This window comes from Myotis daubentonii, chromosome 19 (genome assembly GCF_963259705.1).
Source record: "Myotis daubentonii chromosome 19, mMyoDau2.1, whole genome shotgun sequence".
NCBI lineage: Eukaryota > Metazoa > Chordata > Mammalia > Chiroptera > Vespertilionidae > Myotis > Myotis daubentonii.
Window position 1 is genome coordinate 12,915,850 of NC_081858.1, and position 17,172 is coordinate 12,933,021.

The window sequence follows — 17,172 nt, forward strand, 5'->3', positions numbered from 1 at the left end:
CCCCGCCCCCGACGACGAGGGGGTGGGGGACACGTGACGCCAGCGCTGGGGCGTGACGTCATCGGCGCGCAGGCGGGCGTAGTGGGAGGCACACCTGGCGGGGCGCGGGCGGCGGGCTGTCTCTGGGCGGGGCGAGGTTGGGGGCTTCCAAGGGAAGGGAAAGGGCCTTGGGGACGGGCTTGTGACGCAGCGAGCGGCGGTGGTGATGTCACTGCGGCACAGGAGAGGGCGCTGTGATGTCATAAGAGCCTTTTCCTGGAGGAAACGGAATTCCGAGATCCCAAGAAAGCGGGCAGCGGGCAGCAAGTTCCTGCCGCCCAGGCCGGGCAGCAGAAGGGGACTCGGTGGGCAGCACCTTCCCCGGGAGTTTCTCGGAATCGTGGGCGGCCGAGTCCCTCACGTCACAAGCATCTGCCGAGGCCACACGAGTGCGAGGCGTTGGGGACACAGCTCCGCATAAGACAGAGAGGACGCCCGCCTTGTGGAGCTACCGGACTGAGAGGGGAAGCCGACCACACATGGTTACAAACCGGGAGAGGTCTAAGGAGGCAATCAATGAGTGCGAAGAGGAAAGGCTGTCTTTAAGAGGGTAGTCAAAGGAGGGCCCTGGACAAGGGGACTCCTTCAAAAAGACGGAATGGAGGGAGCCGCCACCATTCCTGCAGAAGCTGCAGGCAGCCAGGCCGCGTGTGCAAAGGCCCTGAGGCAGCCCGAGCTCGTACATTCAAGGACTGGGCAGAAGACCAGGATGGTTGGGCCCATGCACGTGGCACCTTTGCACCCACCCAGAGGAAGGCACCTAGATATTAAGGTGGGCCAACAGGTGCCCTTTCAGAAATGACACGATTTCGGGCAGTGGTTCTCAACCTTCCTAATGCCGAGACCCTTTAAATACAGTTCCTCATGTTGTGGTGACCCCCAACCATAAAATTATTTTTCGTTGCTACTTCATAACTGTAATGTTGCTACTGTTAGGAATCGTCATGTAAATATCTGATAGGCAGGATGTATTTAGACGACCCCTGTGAAAGGGTCGCGACCCACAGGTTGAGAACCGCTGATGTAGGGTGTCGTTGCTCAGTCTCCCCAGCGATCTGGAAGGCTCTCGAGATCCGGGAATCTGGGAACGCATCCTGCTTTGGAATCTGCCACAGTTCAAGTCGAAGGAAACCTAAGTCTGAGGTTAACCGCCTGAGCCCCCTAATTTTACACATAAAGAAACTGAGGCCCTGAGAAGAGGACGTTTTTGTTTTGTTTTTGTTCCCAAAATCAAGTCGTTGGCAGGGCGCCTGGCTCCCCGTCTGGCAGCCACCATGCTGGCATCATACACACGGAGCTCGTCGCATCCCTCGGCGCTGAGCACAGGCGAGGCATTCAGCAGACGCCTGTTGGCTGACTGGCGAGCTTTGTGGGTGAAGATGATGCTTCTGCTTCGCCATCTGGGGGACATAAGGTCTGAGTTGTCCGGCCACACATTGTACTGGGCTACCCGGACCCGTTCTCTCTCCTCCCAGCCCCTCGTGACCAAGGGCACACGTGTGTGTTGAAAAATGGGGAAAGTTAGAGGAAGCATTTCATGTTATCTGCAAGTAAAAGTTTTCATTGAGTTCAACAGTTTCCTTTTGGGAATTTGTTATAATTGGTTAAAAAACAACAACAAAAACGTGGCTTTGCCCCGGCCGTTGTGGCTCAGTTGGTTGGGTGTCGTCCATGCACCAAAAGGTTGCCGATTTGATTCCCAGTCAGGGCACATGCCTGGGTTGCAGGCTGGATCCCTGGTAGGGGGCGTTCAGGAGGCAGCCAAACAGTGTTTCTCTCTCTCCCTCTCTAAAAAAAATATCAAAGGGGCTGGGTAGAGAGGGGTTAAGGGTGGAAATGGGGGACATCTGTAATACTATCAACAATAAAAAATAGACATTTAATAATTTTTGAAATAATCTAAAAAAAAAATAGTTAATAACCCTGGCTGGTAGCACAGTAGTTAGCGCACTGGCCTGCACACTGAAGGGTAGTGAGTTCAATTCCCTGGCAAGGCACGTATCTGGGTTGTGGATTCGCTCCCCACCCCTGGTCCGGGCACAGGCAGGAGGCAACCAATCGATGTGTGTCTCTCACCTCTCACCTTACCCCCCACACACACACTCCCACCCCCCGCCTCTCTTCCACTCTCTCTCTCTGAAAAGCAATGGAAAAAATATCCTTGGGTGAGGATTAACAACAACAACAAAGGAATTAAAAATAAATGAAATTTTAATTTAAAAATGTGGCTTTGAGGAAGAAAGGCCACACACAAAAAAAAAAAAAGAGGAAGGGAAAGTAGAAAGTCAAATTTATGGTCAGGATACTAGCTCCGTTTTTCTTTCTTTCTTTCTTTCTTTCTTTCTTTCTTTCTTTCTTTCTTTCTTTCTTTCTTTCTTTCTTTTTTCTCCAGGAAAAGAATGGACCTGCCAAACTGAGACGAATAGTTGTATTTTCCAGAAAATTCTCACTTGTGAAGCTTAAGATGTGCAGAAATCCCTCCCAATCCTCACAGAAGGTGAGAGAAAGGAGTCAGAATGTCCCAGAATATAGAGGGATGAAGCGCCTTCGCCAAGAACACCCACCAAGAACACGCGGGGTTCTGGATGGTGCAGCACACCCGGGTTCAGATGCTCAGGGAACACGGGTCTCTCATCTCAGCCCTGCCTAGTCCTCCTCACGGCTCCTCTCAGACCTGTGTTCTGCCACCAACCTCTTCGCGTCACACACCACTTCCTTTGTCAAACGGGGCCAACCGCAGGACAAACCGTGTTTGCTGCTGCCCTAGAAACGTCTTGATGTTTCTTAAAAGTGGTCGAAAATAGAGAAGACACAGCCAACCCTTGAATTGGTGTCAAACCTGTCGACTGCACGTGTGGGTGGACGTGTGCATTTCCCCTTCCCCTGGCTGATGCTGCCTTGGCCGTCCTCTGCGCACCTCCGGCCGGCTGCCTGTCACCTTTGTGGGTTAACTGAGGTCCTGCGCTGGCAAATCAAGGGCAGAATAAGCATGTGCCAGGGCTTCCGCCTCAATGGAAGCCTTGTTACCCCAGAAATGACTCTCTTGTTACACAACGCCGGCAACTGTTTGAAAAGCACCCTTCCAGAAAAAAGAAAAAAAAAAAGTGCATAACCTTCGCATAGCTGAGCCTTAAAATCCTCTAGCCTTGAGATTAGAACGCTTTCTCTCTGAGGCAAGGTAGGAGGGTTGTTCATAAATGTTTTCCAGTTGGAAGAGCTGGGAGGAAACGTAGGTTGACTTGATGACCAGGTATCCATAGCAGAGGCTGCACAGCTGTGGGTGGGGCGGGGAAGGACGGCAGGTGGAACGGCCACGCCCCTCTCCGGACGCACAGCCTGACGTGGCCACCCTGGTCACTGTCGTCTGCGAATACCTAAATGCCCAGCATTACCCAAGCACCACTCATCAAGAAGGAAAAAGAAATCATTTTAGGCAGAGTCCCTGCTGTTGGAGGGTGAGAGGAGAGATAAACATATAGAGCCGCCCGGCCAGAGTGGCTCGGTTGGTTGAACATCGTCCTGTGCACCGAAAGGTTGCCGGTTCAATTCCCAGTCAGGGTACATTCCTGAGTTCTGGGTTCATATCTCTCTCTCTCTCTCTCTCTCTCTCTCTCTCTCTCCCCCCCCCCCTCAGGTGAGGATTTAAAAAAATAAAAATAGCGCCCTGACCGGTTTGGCTCAGTGGATAGAGCGTCGGCCTGCGGACTCAGGGGTCCCAGGTTCAATTCCGGTCAAGGGCATGTACCTTGGTTGCGGGCACATACCCAGTAGGGGGTGTGCAGGAGGCAGCTGATCGATGATTTTCTCTCATCGATGTTTCTAACTCTCTATCCCTCTCCCTTCCTCTCTGTAAAAAAATCAATAAAATATATTAAAAAATAAATAAAAATATAAAGCAGTGTTTTCAAAAGTACAGTTAAGGTTGATATCATTGTGGTGTGTTATAAAGGTGGGAGGTGCAGGAAGCTTGATTGTTTTGGTTTGAGGTTTGGCCCTTTTGGTTTTTGGATTTTTAAAGCTTTTTGCTCCCCCGGTGGGTTTAATAAACAGCCTCAGGCACACAGAAAAAGAGACGGACGATAACAAGTACTCATGTGCGCACCGGGTTAAGGAACACACATCACAGACACCGTGGGAACACCTCCCCACCCTTTCTCCCTCTCCCGGGCGTAGCCACTGTCCTAGGTAAGGACTTGACCATAGATATCCATAAACGTAATAAAAATGATACGTACAGATATCTTTCTGCTACTTGCTTTTTTGTTCCAACGTTACCTTTCTGAAATGCATCCTTGCTGATTCGCTTAGTCGGAAACATTCCCCCCCCCTCCGCCCCCATAACTGTGAAGTCTTCTGTTTTAAACATATATGATCATTTTTTAAAATCCTTCCACTGGCGGAGGTGGGGAGGTGTACACTTCAGCTTTACTGGATGTTGTGCTCCAAAGCAGTACCACAGTCCTTTTTGTTGTTTTATTGTAGCATGTGTCAGAACTCCCTTTCACGCAGGGGTAGGGAACGTCCGGCCAGGGGGCGTATGAGGCCCGAGAAATCATGTGGTCCGGCCCTGCCCAGCCGTTAGGGGTGAGTTAATTAAATGTTTGACCACGTGTAGCAGGCTAGTTTTTAAGTTGATAATTTTGTAAAGCCCTTGAATGATGTTACAAATATCCATATGGGCCTTGGCAGAAAAAAGGTCCCCCCCCCCCCACTCCTTGCTTTAAAGGGTGAATAATATTCCACTGTATGGACCACATCTCATCTATCCACCCTCGGGCTGCTGGGCATGTGGGCTGTCTCCAACTTTTGGCTACGCCGAGAGGTGCTGCCGTGAACGCTGGTGTGCGAAGAGCGGTCTGAGTCCCTGTGGTCCCAGGGGGGACCCGCACAGGTCGTCCCTCGAGGGGACCCAGGTGTTTCCAAATCCCAGAACTGTGTCTTCATCACCAGCGTGGCCTTCTGAAGGTGACCTTTCAGTATGTGGGCCTGTGGTTGCCCTGACCCTGCGGCTATGAGAGGTCTGTTCTGCAACATGCCGACAACTTCAGGAAGATTAAGTTCACGCACCAAGAAACCAACTCAGCTACGAATTTCGCCTCCAGCGCTGGCGAGACTAGAGAAAGCTGACATCTGAGCGGCGGTTATGACGCTGGAGCAGACTCACCCGTAGGGCCAGCGAGAGCCCGGTTTCCAGGCACTGCTCGCTCGGGGAGAAACTGGAACTGTCTCAAGGTGGTATTTGATTTGATTTTATTTTTTAAAATATATTTTTATTGATTTCAGAGAGGAAGCGAGAGGGAGAGAGAGAGAAGCATCAATGATGAGAGAGAGGGTGGGGCGGGAGCTGGGAGGAGGGGAGTTATGGGGGGAAAAAAAGAGGAACAAATGTAATAATCTGAACAATAAAGATTTAATTAAAAAAAAAATGATGAGAGAGAATCGTTGATCGGCTTCCTTCTGCACGCCCCCTATTGGGGGATTGAGCCTGCAACCAGGCATGCACCCTTGATCCGAACCGGACCAGGGACCCTTCAGTCCGCAGGCCAACGCTCTATCCACTGAGCAAAACTGGCTAGGGCCCAAGGTGGTATTTTAAAAAGAACCTTTCTAGGGCCTCGGTTTTTCTTTCTTTTTTTTCAGTTCTAGAAATAATTTGCATCTTTCGTTTCTTAACTGGGTGATACGGTTCTCTCTCTCTCTCTTTCGGAAAACCTGGCGTCTTTCGTGACAAAATGTACAGATGGACCCAGGTGCCCTTCTCATCACCTCCCGTCAGAACCATCTCCCCCGAGGTCCCACACTCCCCTCTGTGGTGGGAGGTCCCTAGGCACAGCCCACATCTAGTGGGAGGGGAGTTATGCTCCCCGTGCTTTCTAGTTTTTAAAAAGTTATAAAATGAGTCCGGCCGGCGAGACTCCGTGGTTGAGCATCGACCCACGAACCAGGAGGTGACGGTTTGATTCCCGATCAGGGCACAGGCCTGGGTTATGGGCTCCATCCCCAGTGTGGGGCGCACAGGAGGCGGCCGATCAATGATTCTTTCTCATCGTTGATGTTTCTCTCTCTCTCTCCCTCTCTGAAATCAGTAAAAATAATATATATTTTTAAAAAGGCATTAAATGATAGAGTCAGATCCAAACAGCAGAGAAAGGGGTCCAACAAAGCCCATGGTTAGCAGCCGCTTGTGTCTCCTTTGGGGATGTTTTTCAACGCTTGTCCCAGCCCCTGCGTTGGTACCCACCCTCCAGCCACCCGCACACGGGGGAGCGTGTCCAACCGCACAGCATCTGTCATTGTGAAATCAGACACATGGACTTCTTACGAATGCGGTTCTTCCAGCACGTTACTGGCCCGGGACGGTTCCCACAGCTCTCGGCCGGCGCTGCCCACGGGAGCAGTCCTCCATTAGCACAGGGATAGTTTGAAAGGTGCGTGTGCGTGTGCGTGTGCGTGTATGTGTGTGCATGCGTGTTTAATTCTGTGCAGCTTTTTTTTTTTTTTATGAAGATTCTTCTCAGCAGCAGGTGTTAATTCAGGCGCTAAATCGGGAACGCTGTCATCACTGTGACATTCTGCACGTCTCCCCCGCGACAGATGGGGGTTCATGTTGCACACGCCTCCCGTCCTGATGGCTCTGCACGCGCTGATGGTCTGACGTCATCTCGCCTTCAGGTCACCTCCACCTCCTGACCCCAGCCTCCTGCTGCAGGTTTCCTGGTCACGCTCTTTTTCTTTTTTTTTTTTTAAATCCTCACCCGAGGATATTTTTTCCATTGATTTTTTTTTAATAGAGAGAGTGGAAGGGAGGCAGGAGGGAGAGAGAGACATTGATAGGAGAGAGGCACATCGATTGGTTGCCTCCCACAAGCCCTGAACTGGGGGCTGGGAATCGAACCTGCAACCGAGCTACGTGCCCTTGATGGGGAATTGAGCCCGAGACCCTTCGGTCCACAGGCAGACGCTCTAACCCCTGGACCACACGGGCCAGGGCTCACTCTCTCCCTTGAAGAGGGGCTGCCTTATCGGATCCCCCAAATCTGCCGCCTCCTCCCCAGACTCTCGCCTCTTCGTTTCTTCATCCGTGTCATGTTTAACTGCACACGTACTATGTGCACCCCCGCGTCTGCGGTTCCCGGGATGCTTTCACCGCCACCAGCTGGAATAAGTGTCTGTCTCTCTTCTCGCCTGGACGCCAGGAATCCAGGAGTCTCCGCTGCGGTGCTGGCAGGACCGGCTCCTCTGCCTTCCGGAAGCTTCTCGAGGCCCCGCTCTCCTTAGCTGGGAGGTGGCCCCTTCCATGTTGAGGGCACACCACTCGCACCCCCCCCCCACCGCCCCACCCCGGGCCACACGGCCCTGCCTCCGACCCTGCCTCCCTCCTAGAAGAGCTCTTGCCGCCTGGTCACCGGAGGCTGTCCTGCCGCAGGGTCCCTGGCCGCCTGGCACCTGCCGGGCCCCATCGGCTGCAGGAGGCAGCGTGGCAGGTGCTGGGGGTGAGGATGTGGGTTTTCTCACAGGATTGCTACTCAGCACGCCACACCGTCCTCCTCGAAAAAGAAACGAACCGCCAGCTCAGACCTCCTTGGACCCCAGTGCTCGGCTCTGCTCGGCTCTGCATCCTTTCTCAGGGACCGCTCAGCCTGAGTGGTTGGCAAACCGCGGCTCGCAAGCCACAGGCGGCTCTTTGGCCCCTTGAGTGCGGCTCTTCCACAAAATACTGACTTCTGCGCATGGGCCACAAAGTTTCAATTGCGCTGTACGTGCACGCCTGCACATGGTATTTTGTGGAAGAGCCACACTCAAGGGGCCAAAGAGCCGCCTGTGGCTCGCGAGCCTCGGTTTGCTGACCAGGCACTAGGGCAAGGGTGGGCAAACTTTTTGACTCGAGGGCCACAATGGGTTCTTAAACTGGACGGGAGGGCCGGAACAAAAGCATGGATGGAGTGTTTGTGTGAACTAATATAAATTCAAAGTAAACATCATTACATAAAAGGGTACGGTCTTTTTTTTTTTTTTTAGTTTTATTCATTTCAAACGGGCCGGATCCAGCCCGCGGGCCGTAGTTTGCCCACGGCTGCACTAGGGCCTCGGCCTGGGGTTCATTTCCAGACCCTTTTATTCATTAACATATAAACATACAGCGTATTTCGTATTGTTTTGGGGGGATTTTTAAACATAATTTTAAAAATATATTTTTACTAATTTCAGAGAGGAAGGGGGAAAAAGAGGGAGAAACATCCATGATGAACCCAGCTGGAGTGGCCAGTGGTTGAGCGTTGACCTATGAACCAGGAGGTCACAGTTCGATTCCCGCTCAGGGCACAGGCCCAGGCTGTGGGCTCGATCCCCAGTAGCGGGTGTGCAGGAGGCAGCCAATCAATGATTCTCTCTCATCACTGATATTTCTGTCTCTCTCCCCCTCTCCCTTCCTCTCTGGAATCAATAAAAATATATTAAAAAAATAATAGTAAAAAACAGCCCTAGCCAGTTTGGGCTTCGTTCGCTCTCCGTCGACCTGTGAGTTTCGCGTTCTCCTTTGTGAGCTGCCTGAAACCTTCCCACCAGCGTGCCCTGTCCTTGCCAGTGACCTGTCCACCCCTGGGGTCGGGAACCCCAGACGACTGTCCCCTGCAGAGTCTGGTGGCCCAGTTCAGACACAGCAGGCACCTGCTTGGAGGTGGCAGACGAAGAAACATCTGGTCTGGGAACCGGAGAGCCTGGGTTCTGGCAACTGACAAGAAAAGCAAATTGCTTTGCTTCTGGGGCCTCTGTTTTCCCATCTGGAGAATGGGGCTAATTCCCGCCTCAGTTCCTTTGCTGCAAAAATAAGGCATTAATTCTATTTCTAGAAAAGCATGGCTCCTTGACAGGTGAGCTGGGGGGCGGGGGTGGGGGGGTGGGGGGCGAGGGATGGTCTGGGTGGTGGGCGGGTCCCTGAGGCACCACAGGGGGAAGACAACGCAAACCCTTCCTCACCCTCTTGTCTTCCCGCCTGGCCTCTGGCTGGAAGGGTACTGGGTGAAATGCTTCCCTTTGTTCCAAGAAAGAAAGGCGGCAGGCCGAGAGGTTTAGCTGCTCCTGTTCCCCGAGGGGCAGGTTCTGGGTTGCAGGCTGGGCTGGTCACAGCACGGTAGCTGGGCTGCATTCCTGTCTATTTTAAGCCCGAGCGGCAACTAGGAGGCAGGCAACAAGGGCCGAGCAGTGGGCGAAGGACAGCTGGCACAGGAGGCACGGGGCTGGCCGGCCTCAGTTCTGAGGATTGGCTCCCACAGGGCGCCGATCGCGGGAGAGCAGGCGGGGGCCCAGGGCTAAGGGCGAGGCGGGGCGGGGCACACGGATCGCGGAATCTCCCATCCACTTAGTCACTGGGCAAATATTTGGCCTCTTCAGACCTGTAGGTTGACATCTTTTCATCTGTTCTGGATCATTCCCAGGCAACTATCTCTTCGCACGATTCCCCGCCCCATTCTCTCGGCCGTTTCTGTCCGAAATTCCAAACAAAGGTGTGAGGGACCGGCTCCTGGAGCCTGGAGTTTGGCTCCTGCTGTTCCCACCGTGAGCAGAACCTCCTCGGAGAGCTCTCTCCAATCCGCGGTCTGGCTTTCCCGGGCCCTCTCTCCCTTGTAAGCATTTTCAAGCTTGATGACGACTTTTAAATTTTTTCCTAAATCCTCGCCCGAGGCTATTCGTGCCTTTTTTTAAATTTATGTACTTTTTTGGCTTAAACAACAAGACAGTTACTTCTCACAGTCCTGGGGGCTGGAAGTCCAGGATCGAGGTGCCGGCAGCTGCAGTGACTGTGCGAGCCCCTTCCGGCTACAGCCAGCGCCCTCTCACCCGCCCTTGCCGGCCTGGCCTTGGTGACAGGCTTCCCGTGGGTTTTTTTAGAGGGAGTGGAAGGAAGGGAGGGAGGGAGGAACGTGGGGCCGAGGATCGAACCTGCTACCCAGGTGCGTGCCCTTGACCAGGCATCGAACCTGAGACCCTTCGGTGCGGGGCCACTGAGCCACACCGGCCAGGGCCAGGGGGTCAGCTTCTTCCCGGGGGCAGGAGGAGCTGTCCGGGGTTTGACCGGGAGGGGCTGGTCCACGGTGTCGGGTGCTCGGCGTTCCCGCTCCCTCAGCGCCGGACGGTATGGAAGTGGGGGCAGGAGGGACCTCCCGTGCAGACACCTGGCAGACACGCCCCAGCGTGAGTGACAAATCGCGTTGGCAGTACACCCCTCTGCCGTGACGTGGTGAGAGTGGCATTCTGCCCAGTGCCTTCTTCCCCGTGACCCACAGCCCCAGTCACGAGAAAAACATCAAATCCCAACCGAGGACAGGCCTCCTCTGGGCAAGGCACCGCGACGAGGGATGTCTGAGAACTGTCGCCGCCACGAGGGGACACGATGGCCACAGGTAGCGAGGTGTCCCAGACGGGCTCCCGGGACAGAAGAAAGACACGGGGCCCCCCTGGAAATCCTGAATAACGTGTGGACTTCCATTGGTAACAATGTGTTGATATTGGGGCAAATGGATCATACAAATGACAGATGTGAATACGGGGGCACTGGGGACAGCGTAGAGGAACTGCGTGCCACCCCGCAGGTTTTCTGTAGACCTACAACTGCCCGAAGTCCAGTTAAAAGGGGGGGGCTCAGTGAGTTGAGCGTGAACCTCTGAACCAGGAGGTCAGGGTTCAATTCCCGGGCAGGGCACACGCCCGGGGTTGTGGGATCCGTCCCCAGTAGGGGGGGTGTGGGAGGCAGCCGATCAATTATGTTTCTCTCTCATCATTGATTTTCTATCTCTCTCTCTGAAATCAATAAAAATATTTAATATATATATATTTTTTAAAATATATTTTATTGATTTTTCCACAGAGAGGAAAGGAGAGGGATAGAGAGAAACATCGATGAGAGAGAAACATCCATCAGCTGCCTCCTGCACACCCCCTACTGGGTATGTGCCCGCAACCGAGGTACATGCCCTTGACCGGAATCGAACCTGGGGCCCTTGAGTCTGCAGGCCGACGCTGTATCCACTGAGCCAAACCGGTTAGGGCTTTAATATATACATTTTTAAAATAAAAGAATGCTCTCGCTGGCTGCTGTGGGAATGGACTATAGGGTGGGGCTAGTTGGGAGCTGGGAGATATGGGCGCAGCCTGCCTGGGAGACACGGTCTCAGTGGGGTGTTGGAGATGGAGAAAGAGGATCCGACTCAGCAGCTTGAGCTGACAGCCCCAGGGTCTCGCCAGCGGGGGCTTTGCAGGGGATGAGGAGAGGGAGGAGTCGGACCTGAGCCGCTGGCCCACGGGGTTGTGGTCTGAGCCGGACTTGGCCGCGAGAAGAACAGGTTTGGGAGGAGGATCTCCAGAGGCTGCATTTCTGCCTCGATGAGCCTGTGGGGACCTTCGGACACCAGAAGGGGCATTCCAGGGAGGCGGGGAGCTGTGCGAATTCATCTGGCGGTTTGGGTAAGAGCGCCTGCTATGAGCAAGGAGCACACCTACTATACGTGTGAAAAGGCACAGGTCCTGTCTTTCAGAAGCTTCTAGTATGTTCAAAGAGCAAGCCACATGCCAGAGAAGCGGTGATAGGTGAAATAAACGAGGATGGAAGAGACCAGCTGGGCAGTGAGAAATCAGGGGAGACTGCCTGGAGGCGGCGGGCACAAACCATGTCCCCAAATCAGCCACCTTCCTGTTCTGGAAAAGCCCGTCCTTCACCAACGCTACCGCTTATCAACCCTAGCTTCCAGCCAGGCTCCCATTTGAAAAATTAGGCCGATGTCCAGAAAAGCTAGATAATCGAGGGTCAGAGGTCGGAAAGGTCTGGCAGCGGACCAGGCCTTGGTTATGAAACTGCCGTGAGTCAGTTCTGGGGCCCTGGAGTCCCTGGTTGCCCCTGTGCGGTGCAGCTTGGGCTCCGGGGGCCAGGAGAGGTGAAGGGCCTCTATTGCTTATCTGTCTGGGGCTTGTGTGGCTGCTCCAAGGCGCCGACTGCCCGGCCGCTTTTGGCTGCATGCAGAGCAGAAAATTCCTTGAAGTGTTTCTCCACTCCCAGAGCCCTTCAGCTATAAATAACAGCCGGATGTCCTGAGTAGGGGCTGCGGAAGGCCCGGTGATGAAACAAGGCCACCCCCTCTCCCAGGCTGACTTACCCACACACAGGCCCCCAGAGAGCGGTGCCTGCCTCGCTGGGCCCTGACCAGTCCAGTGAGTTCTCCACGCACAGCCAGGGGACCGGTCACGTCTCACCCGGATCAGAACCTTCCAATGAACCCTGGCCGGTCTGGCTCAGTGGACAGAGCATCGGCCTTCAGACTGAAGGGTCCCGGGTTCGATTCTGGTCAAAGGCACATGCCTGGGTTGCCAGCTTAATCCCCAGGGGTGCGTGCAGGAGGCAGCCAACCAATGATTCTCTCTCATCATTGATGTTTCTCTCTCTCTCCCTCTCCCTTCCTCTCTGAAATCTATAAAAAGATGTTAAAACAACAACAACAGCCATCCAGCGCTCCCCAGTCCTCACGGAAGAAGTGACACCTTCCTAGAAGGCGCAGATCGTCCCTGTCCACCTTCTGCCTGGGTTGTGGTCTTCACACTCGCCACTCCTCTGCCTGGATCAATCCCCTCACCCTGCGCCTCTTACCTTTTAAAAAAAAATGAGCCGTAACCGGTTTGGCTCAGTGGATAGAGCGTCGGCCTTTGGACTGAAGGGTCCCAGGTTCGATTCTGGTTGCGGGCACATCCCCAGTAGGAGGTGTGCAGGAGGCAGCTGATTGCTGTTTCTCTCTCATGGATGTTTCTAACTCTCTATCCCTCTCCCTTCCTCTCTGTAAAAAATCAATAAAATATATTAATAAAATAATGAGGTGAGCCCGGCCATTGTGAGCAGCAACCATGTGCCAAAAGGTCGCTGGTTTGATTCTGGGTTTTGGGCTCCATCCCCAGTAGGGGGTGTGCAGGAGGCAGCGATCGATGTTTCTATCTCCCTTCTCCCTCTCCCTTCCTCTCTAAAAAGCAATAAAAACATTTTTAAAAACGAGATGAAACGCACACAACATGCAGCTAGGCGCTCCCCAGCGGACATGCTCGTTGGCATTAGCGCATTCAGACATTACACACCCACCCAGCGTCTCGAGTTTCAAAACGTTCTCATCCCCGTGAACCGCCTTGCACCATGAGAGCAGGCCCTTCCCAGCACCCTCCCCGCGCCATGCGAGCCCCGAGCTGCTCTCTATCTGTCTGTCTGTAGGTGGGTGGGGGGGCCTAGTCTGAACACATCCCGTGAAAGGAACCCTACAACCTTCTGTGCCCGGCGTCTTTCACGGCCGCGTGTTTCCGAGGTTCACCCAGGTTGTAGCACTTGCCGAGCTTTCTCCTTTTATGGGGGAAGCTCAGGCGTCGCGGCCGCAGTCTGCGTGTCCACTAGTTGAGGGGCACCTGTGGGGGGGGGGTCTACCCTTAGGCCGTGTGAACGGAGTTGTATGAACATCGGGTACAGGTTTCCGCGTGGTCCTGCTTTCATTCTTCAGGGTCTACCCCTAGCAGTGGGCGTGCTGGGTCCTGTGGTGACTCCAAGTTCCACTTTCGGAGGAAGCACCACCCTTGTCTGGCTCATTCTTCTCCCCCCCCCCCCCCCCCCCCCCCCGCTCACCCCTCTCAGGGCCGGCCCCTCCTCCCCACTCAGTCCTGGGCTGGAGACCACCTCAGGCCACTGGGCTCAAACACCACCTCTCCCCCGTCACTCTCCTGTCGTCGTCACCATTTGGGGTTCATGATCGGTTAGAACATCAGTGACCCGGACCCCCTAGTTCCCGTGGCGACCGCAGCCTAGCCCAGCGCCTGGCACCTGGTAGGGTGGGCACTCGATGTAATCGCTGCTGAACGGCTGCTCTCAGGTGAGGAGCTGCAAGGATGTGGCATCTCAGGTGCCAGGTGCCGGGCCGCCCTGGGGTGACTCAGAGCAGGAGGTGCGGGGGAGTGGGGAGGAAGCTGGGCTGGGGCTGTTTCTCCAGCTGCCCCAGTGACTCAGCTTCTCGATCCTGCCCCAGTGACTCAGCAATCCCCGACTCCTTGGGCTGGAACAAGGAACCCTGAGCAACTCATTGCAAAGGAGAGAAAAACACACCCACGAAGGAGGAAAAGCATGCGGGTGGGGAGTCGGATGCGCATGGCAGCCTGCTGGTCAGCCGGAGCCGCTGGGCAAGGGCTCTCTGTGGGGCTCAGGTGGTCAGGCTGCCGGGGTTCAAGTCCCAGCGTAGCACAGAGCTGTATGGCTCTTCGCCGGCTACTCGAGCTCGTCTTTTAGAAAAATAGGGTTCATCGTAGTAGATGTCTCTCGAGTTTGTGAGGATTAAAAGAGTTAATACAGAGAGTGCTGAGTGCTCACTGGCGCTTGGGGCATTGAAAATGCCTTTTTTTGTTGTTGTTTTTTTTACCAGAATAATCATCGTCAGCAGCAGCTGCCCGTCTCAGTGCTCACCTGCGGGCCGGGCATTCAGACGAAAAGAGAGAATAAATGTGCTTTTAAATTTTTAAAAAATTGATTTTAGAGAGAGAGAAGAAGAAAGAGAGGAAGGGAGAGAGAGATGGATGGATTTGTTGTCCCTCTTATTGATGAATTCATCGGTTGATTCTTGCACGTGCTCTGTTGGGGGGTTGAGCTCGAAACCTTAGTGTATTGGGAGGATGCTCTCACCAACCGAGGCACCTGGCAGGGCCCCGAGTTTAAGAAACAAAACCCCAAAACAAATTGCCCTGGCCAGTGTGGCTCAGATGGCTGAGCGTCGCCCCAAACACAGGAAAGTCGCAGGTTGGATTCCTGGTCAGTGCACACGCCTGGGTTTGGGGTTCCGTCCCCAGTAGGGGGCATGCAGGAGGCAGCGATCATTCACTCTCATCAAAGTTTCTCCCTCTCTCTCCCTCTCCCTTTCTCCTAAATCAATAAGAACTATTTTGTGAGGTTTTTTTTTTTTTTTTTTAAAGAATCAAGTCCTGGCAGCTCCAATCCGAGTGAACCTTGAAAGCATGACGCTTAGGGAAAGAAGCCAGGCACAGAGGACGTTGTAGGATTCTACGTACATGAACCGTCCGGAACACGCAAATCCGGGGCTGGGGGAGGAGGACTGGGAACGACTGTGCTGGGTAGTGACTTCCTTCCGGGGTGATGAGAATGTTCCGGAACTAGATGCAATGGTGGTGTCAGACGTCGGGAATGTTCTGAAAGCCACTGCAGCCTAGGCCTCAGGAAGCTTTAAAAGGCGCGTTTTTCTCTCTAAAACCAGCCACTCCTCCTGCTCAGGACAGAGAATGAGGACTTCTGCCTCCCCACCCCCACACCACCGTCTCGTACCCAAGAGAAAAATCAGCGCGAGGAAGATTCGGAGCTAAATTGTGGGTCGAAACCAGAGTTCACCATCCAGGGGCCCAAGGACTTGCTCGGTTTGGCCAACTTGTATTTTTGAAAGTTGGAACGAGATGCCTCCAGTTGACGTCGGGAGGTTTCCACATGTGGTTGGCCAACTTCCCTTGAAAAACTGGGGAACCAGGCCCCATGTAGACACATTTCCTGGTGGTGAAAGTGGGCACAGCTGAGCAGCCAGCGGCCCCTTTAAAGGGGGAACGAGGTCTCCATTTCACCACAGTCCCCACCGCTCCCTAATGTCTTACAGCTGGTTCCATGTACTCACTTGTGCCCCCCTCTGGCCTGTGTACTCCTCTGGGTACACCTGCCCCTGGTGTAAAGGGGTGCGGGTGGGGGCTCCGCCTCACAGCTGAGCACCCTGTGCAGTCCACCTACCTGTTCAGCCGTACCAGGCAGCCTGGTGAAGAGGAGGCGGACGGATGGAATCTGAGTCCATTAGCTCCGGATGCTCCCGGGGGCAGGGAAGGTCTCAGCCAGACTCGGAGAGAGAAGCAGACCTGGGGGCTTTGCCGGGGGAGGTGGGGTCCGAGCCCTGGCACGGCTTCCGTGCAATGGATACGGGAACAGGCCGCGGAGGGACCAGCATTCCTGCCGCCCAGGTGCAGTGCTCGGCCCCAGGCGCCCACCTGCAGCGTCCCCCCCCCAGCTCTGCAGCTGGGGAGCGGCACCTCAAGGCCCTGGGCTTCTGCCCCTGGGGCTGTCAGCTCTGACTGTGACCCCAAATCAGATGCACAGCCTCCTCCCAACACACACGCTCTGGGTCAGCGTCTGCCTCGACCGACCGACGGACCACCGTTTGGGAAAACCCACCTGCTGCTGCCTAAGGCACTAATTCAGCTTCAGGGACCAGCTGGGAAGAGGGAGGGGGAGGGGAAGGGGAGGGCATGGCCTGAGGAAGGCCCAGGGGGAGGGCTTGGGGTGGGGGCCAGAGTGCTGGTTCTAGAACTCTCCAAGCCCCCTCCCCAGATGCCAAAGACACGGCTGTGGGGACAGGCTTCCCCAGGCCCCTGCCCCCAGCTGAGACCACTACCCAGGACCGGCTACACCATCTGCAGGGCCCCGGGGCAAAATGAAACCGCAGGCCTCTGCAAACATTCGGAAGAACTTGAAGGCGGCAGCTGCACGGCATTAAGCAAAGTTGCGGGCCCTTCTGAGTGTGGGGACCTGCACCCCGTGAAGCTGGTTCTGTCCCTCCCTGCCCCTGGGTCCTCACACCAGGGCTCGGGGTCCCCACAGCACCCCCCCCCCCCGCCCTGTGCTCCCACTGTAGTGACTGCCTAGCATGGTGCCTAGGACTAAGGAAGACAGCCATATCGGTTACATTAATCCTAACAGAGAAAGTCAAGCCCAGCCGGTGTGGCTCCGTGGTTGAGCATCGACCTATGAACCAGGAGGTCACGGTCCGATTCCCATTCAGGGCAGGTGCCCGGTTGCGGGCTCGATCCCCAGTGTGGGGCAGCTGATCAATGATTCTCATCATTGATGTTTCTCTCTCTCTCCCTCTCCCTTCCTCTCTGAAGTCAATAAAAGTACTTTTTTTCATTAACAAAAAAAAGAAGAAAGGCTGGAGAAAACACAACAGGAGCTTGGGGTTTCGTCGCCAGCGGTCGCCAGGGCTGGCTTCCGGGCTGTGACGAAGGTACCTGGGCCACATAAGGGGCGACTGGGGGAAGGCACAGGGCAGGAAGCCGCTGGCTTAGCTGGGCCTGCGCTGTGAGTCT